This window comes from Euprymna scolopes, chromosome 1 (assembly GCF_053919585.1).
Source record: "Euprymna scolopes isolate OS-2025 chromosome 1, ASM5391958v1, whole genome shotgun sequence".
NCBI classification, from domain to species: Eukaryota; Metazoa; Mollusca; class Cephalopoda; order Sepiida; family Sepiolidae; genus Euprymna; species Euprymna scolopes.
The window spans coordinates 26,577,340-26,587,704 of record NC_136482.1 but is presented as its reverse complement, the minus strand read 5'-3'; the positions used below and the strand labels follow the sequence as shown (position 1 = coordinate 26,587,704).

The window sequence follows — 10,365 nt, the reverse complement described above, 5'->3', positions numbered from 1 at the left end:
GGGGGAGCGAATAGACCTACAGACAACATGTATATTTAAATAAAATCTGCATTGACACCCTGGTCACCGTTAGATCAGCAACGGAGCAACGCTAAAAAACTCTGAATCAATTTTGGCACTTCTGTAGTTCACGAGCCACGCTGAACTTGGAGGAACTTTCTTTATCTATTCTGTACTTTCACCTAACAATTTCATAAACAAAGGATTCCGTAAAATTGGATTTAACTTGAAAATCCGATAAAAAAAATAGCATAGTCTTTACATTGCAGACGTACCTAATTTTGTTTCACGTGACTCGAATGAACCAATTAAATAATAGTCAGAAAATTTGAAATTCAATAAAAAGAACGTCTGTACAGGATCATTTAAAAGTGACATACGGCGATAAAAAAAAAAAAAAAAGAAAAAAGATTTGGATATTTTTGATAGTCAATGTTTACACAAAAGTTCATCGAACAAATTTTTGTTTTCCGATTCAAATTTTGGATTTGTTTATGGAACTAGAAAAACCGTATTACCAGACAAACAAACAAACAAAAAATCCAAAAAAAAAAAAAACAAAAAAAACGAAGCATATTTTTAGAACTAAAAAATAAAGAAATTTTCCACATCTAAAAAAAAATACATCATAATTTTTTTATATAAATCATTTGATTCACTATTTTTTTTCAAATTTTCTTCCTTTGAAGATTGTAACGCTGGGTATGGGGCAGCTAAACCAGCTGCCAACATTCCCCGTCTTTTTATTGAAACTAATCAAGAGCTCTTTTTAGTATCCTCGTTGTTCCTTTAAATGCAATTGTCTGGATTTCTTTTGCACTTGGTTCACCAGGAATATTAGTTAGGTAGGACTTCAGGTTCTTCTTCATAAGCCCTGTAGCACCTATAATAACTGGTATGATTGATATCTCCTTAAGATTCCAGTTTCTTTTCATATCATACATGAGACCTTGATATTTGGTCTGTTTCTCTCTTTCAGCTCTGTTCAGACCGCCATCATTAGGAACACTCACTTCAACCAAGGTTGCAACTCTTTCTGACTTATTGCATATAACTATGTTAGGTTTCACAGCAGCATGTTCAAGGTAGGTGGCAGTAGGGATTACATGGTCGTTTGTAAAAACAACAAAATATTACCAAAACAATATTTAGTTTAACTGTCATAAAACCCAATTAAAAAAACAAAAACAAAAAAAAACTAAAACTTTTCTAAATAAATAAATGAATAAATGTAAAATATAAAAGCAAATAAATAAATAATCCTAAATGAGACAGTAAATACCTTGTGATAGAATTGAAACGAATATATATATATATATATATATATATATATATGTGTGTGTGTGTGTGTGTGTGTGTGTGTGTGTGTGTGTGTGTGTGTGTGTGTGTTAATCCTGATTTGGGAGGACAGTGGGAGACAGTGCCGGGCCGGACATAAAAGTGCAATTGCCAGGGATGATATTACAAAAGATGATGACTCTTCACTCTTTAACCCATGTTCTCCCTGTAGCCCCCCCCCCTTTTTCAACAATTGTTATTTTTTATATTTTATAGATTTATGACGTCATTTAATCTTCAATATATTTTTTTCCAATATATTTTTAATGTGAATTGTTTGGATCGAAAAACGTATGTAAAACTATTTAAGAAAATTTTAATGTAATAAAATAAGGAAAACTCATAATAAACGAGAATTTCTTAATTTCTGGGACACGAAAAGAAATTCTCATTTATTATGAGTTTTCCTTATTTTATTACATTTAAACTTTCTTAAATAGTTTTACACTCTGCGACAATTTATCGTTAAAATGTTTGCTTTTTACGCAGAAAATGTTTTTTTTTCTTGATATCAACGACAAAACATCGTTTCAATGGATAAAGGGGAATAACTCTTACTGCCTAAATCTGTTTAATCAATTTGTCCTTTAATATATTCTCATAATAGTAAACGGGGTTGGATTCCGGTCCGACACTGACTACCTCCTACCACTGATTAGACGGAAAATAAAGGATTCTTTAAGCAATACCCTGGAGGCCTCTCAAGTTTTATTATATTTTTGTTGTACTTTCTAAAATACACAGAAAACATTATAGATAGTAGATTTTGATATATTTGGATTTATGTTCGTAGCATATTCTATATCAACGCATGATCAAAGTGTAGTATCTTTCTGCTGAGCCTCGGCAGATAATTCTTTCAGAAATTAAGTCCTCTTTTGGGAAGAAGGGGTTGGTTTACGGTTCAGTCGCCCGAATTGTTGTCGCTGGTTAATATCGACGGTGTCAATCATGATTAATTTTCTACCCAGCAATTCCCCCTTTTCCCCGATTGTTTGTCTAACTTGCAGCTGTAGGAAGTTGATAAATAAAAATAATGCAAGTTCATACTTCACAGCCAATGAAAAAACAGAAAAACCAAAAATAAAGAAAAATTTGTATGATTTATTTAGCAGTGATATATATATATATATATATATATATATATATATATATATATATATATATATATATATATATATATATATATATATATATATATGTATATGATTATTTTAGCTAGTTGGCGCAATTACCCCGGACTTGGCACAATTACCTCAAAGTATATATATATATATATATATATATATATATATATATATATATATATATATATATATATATATATATATTAAATCAAGAAATAAAGATTATGTTTTCTAGCCAAAAGCTCACATTAACCAAATAAAAATTTCAACAAAACCAAAATCCGAAAAAAAGCAAAAAAAAAAAAATAAAATAATTAAAGACTGTAAATTATAATTAACAAGAATTTATTGTTCGACAGCATACCCAAATAAAGAATATTATTTTCTAAATTTGCGGAGTTTCAAACAATGCGTTTTTCTAATCAGAAGGTAAAAGTATACGCAAGCGAATATTCTAATAAACGTATGGATTTGCTGGTACAGGCATACATTGGAACAACATCAAATGAAAAGTACACGTTCATGCAAAAAAGTTTTAGCAGAAAAACCTCATGAAATCGGGAAAAGAAATGCACAATAAAAAAGTGAATCGAAAAATCAAGATTAAAAGACATGGACATGAATGGCGAAATGATCATAAGAGTCAATGTTCTCATAAGAAACAGTTGGATTTACAATGTTAACAAATAGACCCACACACACACATATATATGTATATATATATATATGTATATATAAATACCCGTTCACATACACCTTTCCACCTTTTACGATAAAGCTATAACCCAGAATTAGATAGAATCGAGCAATTGCATCGACAACGGATAACGCCAGACCCAAAGTGGGTTTCGCTCATCAGTGACGTGCATCCGACATAGGCGCGAACCCAGGTCGTCGCACGCATTAAGTGTGCAATACTGACGGCTTAATCATATGGGCCACGGCGCAATCTATTGACTACGTCTCGATTTTTAAATTCTTATATTTTTTTCCAGTTCTACATTCTACGATGTGACAAGCAACGCGTCCCATACAAGTAAGATAGTTACTGTGGTATGCAGGCGGTAGATATCACATATATAAACATTAACTGAAATTAGCCGACTCCCCAGACACGATTTCGGAACAACATATATGTTGAGGGACATCACGTCCCTACGAAGGATAAACCGCTTTTTCTACACATATAAGACATTAAGAGGAGATTATAGATAGATATATAAATACCCGTTCACATACACCTTTCACGATAAAGCTAGAACCCAGAATAAGTATGTAGGTGTATGTGAACGGGTATTTATATATCTAACTATAATCTCCTCTTAATGTCGAATATATGTATGTATATATGTATATATGTATGTATATATGTACGTATATATATATGTATGTATATGTGTATACATATATATGTATGTGTATATATATATGTGTGTGTATATATTTGTGCATACGTATATATATGTATATATATATGTATATATATATATGTATTTATGTGCATGTATATATATATATATATATATATATATATGCACTGCGTGCGTTCGACTTCGTTCTCTATGTACTTCGAAACTTACTCTTACTCTCTCTCTCTCTCCTCTCTCTCTCTACACACACACACACACACACACACACACACACACACACACACACACACACACACACACACACACTAACTATTACGTACTAAATGGAGCTGTATTTCAGCAATAACGCGTCAGATGTCATCCAAGTGGTCTTTTCTATTTGGTTTATCAGTGTAGACGTGAGACTTTACATATCCCCGAAGAAAATCATCCAATTGGGTTTAATCACACGAACGATGTAGCAATTTGACAGGTCCATTTAGTGAAATTATTCATTTATCGAATGTTTCTTTCAATAAATCGAAATCGGCCATTTTTTAATCAAATCGATTTATTGCTTGTTCTAGTTGGGGACCCATCGCGATGCACCGGGAGTAAGCTTCACATGCCATTCTGCAGTGACTTATTTCAGAATGGCTTAAATGAAAGTTTAAAATGCAAAAGTCAAGTATCATACTTCACATGTGCTCTAAACAACATTCATTTCGAACGCGCCTCCTCATATCAAAGAACCTACTGTTGATTTTATATGTCTGGCCGTACTGCTTGTGTAGTAATAATGGCTTGAATTTAAGTTTTAAATGATAAAGTCAAATATCATGATTCACTTGTGCTTTAAACAGAAGCATTCATTTCAAACGCGCACACAGCCTTCGTAATAATCTTAAAAAAAAAGGTCTACAAACTAAAGTCATATAACCTGCTGACGTCATTGAATTTGGTCTAATGAATCTAGTCATGGATTTCAAGATTCGGTCGGAAGTAGATAACATCTAATGACGGAACCGAAAGGAGATAGATAACGATTTCCTTTTGTAATTTTCAAAAATGCCGTGTCATTTCATTGTACCAAATTACCGAGGAAATTACAAGAATTGTAAAAATTACAAATTACCGAGGAAATTACGATAATTGTAAAAATTACAAATTGCCGAGGAAATTATAATAATTGTAAAAAGTGACTGAATTTTTGTTTCCGAAAGACAAGGAATTATGCCATTAAAGAAAGAATTTTTTTCTATTTGAAAATAGCAAAGTATTTTTATTTTTCAAAATTTAATTATTAAAATTTGAAGTTTAATAATGATATTTAAAAAAAAGTACCATCGTGTATATCAATTATTTATGAAATAAACCGTTAGCTGAGTTGATTATTATTATTATTATTATTATTATTATTATTATTATTATTATTATTATTATTATTATTATTTATTTTTTTTTCTTTAACTGTATATGTTTGTTAGTATGTAAAAAAATAAAACAGAACGAGTATTACTATAGGAAGACGGTTGAAAAAATGTTTTTAACCTCGAATAATACAAATCATATTTACATGAGATTGTTTTCTAAGCCTATTGTGATAAATATTTTCCATTGAGTTTTCATTTATTTATATATCATTAGTTAATTTTTCATTTATTTATATATCATTAGTTAATTTTTCATTTATTTATATATCATTAATTAATTTTTCATTTATTTATATATCATTAGTTAATTTTTCATTTATTTATATATCATTAGTTAATTTTTCATTTATTTATATATCATTAGTTAATTTTTCATTTATTTATATATCATTAGTTAATTTTCAATAAATTTAGTCAATTTTTAGCCTCGATTGTGACGTTACGATTATATTGGTCTTGGAAGGTTTGTTTTAGAATCCACAGAGATTTGAAAAATGTTATGTTACGCATATATATATATATATATATATATATATATATATATATATATATATATATATATATACGTAACAAATAAATGTTACTAAAAGGTAAGAAAAGGTATTCTTTCACTTAGCTTTAGTTTTAGGTGTTTTTATTTAATTTAAATGTTTATTCGGCTCGAAAAACAAGTAGTGTCGATCGTTATACGAGTACAAGAAAAATGGTATCTCTTATATCGTTGAAGTCTTGACAATAAGTGAACATTTTTTAAAATAAATAAAACAGTGATAGGCAGCCATCCGATAAATTTTACCATGGCATTTATTGGGTGCGTTTCTATCACCTGATATGTTTGTTTTTGTTTGTTGGTTTTTAAATTAGTTTAACTTCATAAAATTCGAAATTGCATAGCGATATTTAAATTTATATATTTAAATTAACATCGTATATATTAATTATTTATCAAATAAATCGTTAAGTGAGTTTTTTAAAACTATTATTAGAGTTGTTTTCTCTAACTGTACATGTTTGTTAATGAATAAAAAAACACGTATTTCTGCACGATGACAGCTGAAAAAAATGTTTTTTAACTTCGTAATCAAATCATCTTACGTAATATTTTAAATAATATTTTTCTAAGCCTGTTGTTGTAATAATAAATAAAAATTTACATTGAGTTATCGATTATATATTTTTAATTAATTTTCAATAAATTTAGTGCACTTTTAGGACCGATCGTAAGTTTATGATGAAACTATAGGAATTATTTTACTCTCTGTTCTTAATTTTTAAAAAGAGTTTAACTTATGGTACGGTTTTCTTTTGAATTTTTTTCTTTAGGTATGGTGAACTTCATTTTCGGCCGGATGACATCAACCTTTGATGAAAAGACAGACACCACAATTTCGGTTAGACTAAGGCACCACTGGCACCACATCTTAAGGAATCTACAAAATTGTCGCTCCTATTTATCATCATTTAGAGGGTCACATATCTCAAAGAAAATACGCCTGAAAAAGTCTGCCGTTAACTGAAAGTATTGCTGGCGAATTAGAATACAGACAACAGATGACATTCGATAACATTGATGATTTAGCAGCAAAATTAAAGTATATTAATAAACATTACTGGAGTGCTATTATGCAGCAAGGGACAATTATTATATGCCATATCAACAAATGTCCATGTCCAAATATCAAACTATCACCGATAATTGAATCTGATTTCATAGTATATTTATTCTGCAGTGACGTGGAAATGAGTACCGTGGAGGAGTATAACGTTCCTAACCATGTAACTAGTGAAAATACTCTACAGATTTTGATGGAAAACCTTAAAAGATGGACATAGAAGAACAGCAAATCAAGACTTTAAATGTAATTTCTGTATCAAAATTAACATTGTCATTTCTGCTATTAATGCAAGATAAGTCATTTAAATCTGTCAAAGCGATTCAATTCATATATGAACAAATAAACATAATGACATTGAAATGATGGTATTCTCTTCATTATTATATAACATAACTGCTCCCATAGAGGATACATACTGTTAAGAGACACTAAAACTAATTTTACCATGTTATTCAGCCATCAGAAGAGTAACCTTATCAACCTTTTCTTTTTTTTTATTATTCAATTTTCACCCCAGACAAGGCACAGTGCCACTTTGAAGCAGGGGACTACTATCAGGGACTTAATTAGAAGGGTCATTATGAAGAGAGATGAGTAGAAAGATGTTTGTTAACATTACACTTGAACTTCTGCCTATCATTGCAGTTGGGAAAGCAGAATCCCGGAAGGGAGTTCCAAAGATCCGCACTTCTGGGGAAGAAACTATTGGAGTAAAAGGCTTTCTTGCACTTAGGGATCTCTACTGTAAAGGGATGAGACTTAGTAGCTTGTCGGGTTTGTCGGGGGTAGTTATGTCGAGGAGGTACAAGTGTTTGCAGTTCGTCAGAGCATTCATCATTAAAGTATTTGTAGAACAGGCAGAGGGATGCAACATTTCGTCGATGGGACAGAGGCTGAAGCCTAGATGACAGTTCAGGACCTATCAGGTTGGCGACACTCTTTTGAACCCTGTCCAGGAGCGAGAGACAAGCAGCAGATGTACCAGCCTAGATGTGACAACAGTACTCCATATATGGGCGAATGGTGGCCTTATAGAGGTACAAGATACTGTCAGGCGTAAGTAGTTTTCTAGCACGGTAGAGGGAGCCAACCTTCCTTGCAGCAGCCTTGTTGTTGGACAACATGATAACACTTTTTAAAAATTTATATTAAAATTAAATTCGAGTTAATAGTATAGAAAGACTTCACAGTATCTTTACTTGTTGAAGAAATTCCTCTAAAACCTTATCTTGATTATAAAAGTGGCAATATTGTTGGCTTAGCTAACAAAAGCAATGAAGCTGCCACAGGTGCATTTGCTTTTATGCTAAGCAGTGTATCCTCACAATATAAGGATGTTGTGCTTGTTCTGCCAACTAAATGTCTATTAGCTGAGAAATATTTGATATAATCAAATGTGTAATAATAGACTTAGATGAGATAGGGTTCAGGGTGTTATTTGTTATAACTAGGGCCATGACAACAGCATATTCTTTTCATTGTTTTGACTTTCGAGTATATATCTGACACAGTTAGACACAGTTAATCAATCGAGAACCATATCACTCTATATAAAAGCATATAAGATATCAACGGATACACATTCGAGAGTAAAATAATGAAAAGAATATACTGTTGTTCTAGTCCTCGTTATATCATATAATTATGCAATAAATAAAAAAGCTATATCTTCTTTTGTAGAACAGCAAAGCTTTCAATCCACATCCAGTTATAAAGTGTCGACATCTGTTTTTCTAATTATTCGACTGAGTACATATATTAAAATGCATTAGAAACAATTGTCCCCCCCCCAAAAAAAAGATGAAAGTAAATACATTATGTTTTCAAAGTTTTGTCATAATGGAAATGATGAATTGGATCAAATCCTAAGTGTTTCATTTTCTAGATTACATAAACTTTATGCCATGGAATCTCAATCACTTTTGAAATATTACAAATTGACTTCAAAAGCATTTTCTCCCACTAATTTTTAAAGACAAAATGTTAATTTGGTTTTGCAAAATTTGAACGAATACATTATTCAAGGATTGCTGACCTTAAGAAAACGGGGATGTTTGTCAAATTATGCAGAAATCGCAGAACACATACAAATATGTTATATTTGGTGGGCAATACCGAATTTAAAAACACCATATAAAGATTGTCGGCTTCGTAATAAAAATATTAATTCACTTAGATAAAATGATGACAATTATAGATTTGTCTGTGACTGGTTAGAAACTTGGAATAACATTCCTGGAAGAACTGTTAAGCTAACGAGTGAAACATACACTATCATACAATTTATGCAATTCTAAAACTGATTAAATATTTCATGAACATGATGTATGTATTATGTATTATCTGGCACGTTTCAAGCAGATAACCTTGAGGCAAGATTTGGCTGTGCCTTAGCGGGGATAACAATATCTCTATACATTAATTATTTGAATGTGAGAAAAACACTCAGAATATTATCAATATTAAACCTGGGCTATCCACTTAATAACTGAACTATTGATTTGAAAAATTTACATGAAGCTATCTAGCATGAAATGACAAGGGAGCATCAGTTATATGTTTGTAAATTTAACATAGATGTAACAAAGGATGATGTTAATGTGTGCAATGAAGTACTTCCTGTTATATTATACTTAGCAGGTTGTTCATTTTATGCAGTTAAAAAAAATGAAATGCAGTAGTTGCAAACATTTCATATCTGGAAGAGAGGGTGTTAAAGAAATAGCTGAAGTAAACAGCTACTTTCAGGGTATTAAGGTTTTCTGTTACACCCAAATTATATAACACATAAATTTGTGTTATATAATTATATAGTTATGAACAAACTTCTAGAATGCGATTCTTTTTTCATTCTCTTCATCAGAAATACAAAATTAGCCATGGAACTTTAAATGTTTTGGCTGATTACAATCTTTTATTTCAAGGGTTATGGATGGAAACTCTTGTGCTGAAGGTCGCACTATTGAGCAAATAAAAAAAATGATTATATGGAGTTCATCGAATTCTCTTATAAACAATTTTTGTTGCAAAGAGAATGACAATATTAGCAAAAAAAAAAAAAAAAGAAAAGAAAATAACCAGAAAAAGAAAAAAAATCAAAATTTCAATTAAATTCTACAACAGATTTTTTGTAGTGTTTTAATAGTTAATGTTTAAAATATTCCTGCACTAATAACTTTGTTTGTATTAACATTATTTGTTTGAATTTAATTGGTTGGAATTATATTTTTAAATTATCGCTCGTTTTTCAGTTAAATTAATTTATCGTTCGTTTTCATTTTTAAAATTATTTGTTAGTTTTGATTAAAAAATATTTCTTGTTGTTCGTTTTAATTAAAAATATTATCGTTTGATTTCAAGTTGATTGAATTATTTATTGTCTAAATTCATATTTCATGATTTGCAACATTTGTCTTCTGCTTCAAACATACGTAATTTTACATGCTTTATGTTTTTTTTTTAAATTTATATTGAATAAAATTCAGTTTTAATATAAATCAAA

General features: G+C 30.2%; 1 long non-coding RNA gene across 1 annotated transcript in view; it reads left to right on the top strand.

Annotated features, from left to right (window-relative positions):
• Positions 1–10,087, top strand: part of LOC145283335 (uncharacterized) — a 33,015-nt gene extending 22,928 nt beyond the window's left edge. Inside the window, exons 2-3 of the long non-coding RNA XR_013868615.1 lie at positions 980–1,085; positions 6,571–10,087. This is a non-coding gene — a long non-coding RNA (uncharacterized LOC145283335). The remainder of the gene's footprint in view (positions 1–979; positions 1,086–6,570) is intronic.
• The last annotated feature ends 278 nt before the right edge of the window (positions 10,088–10,365 follow it).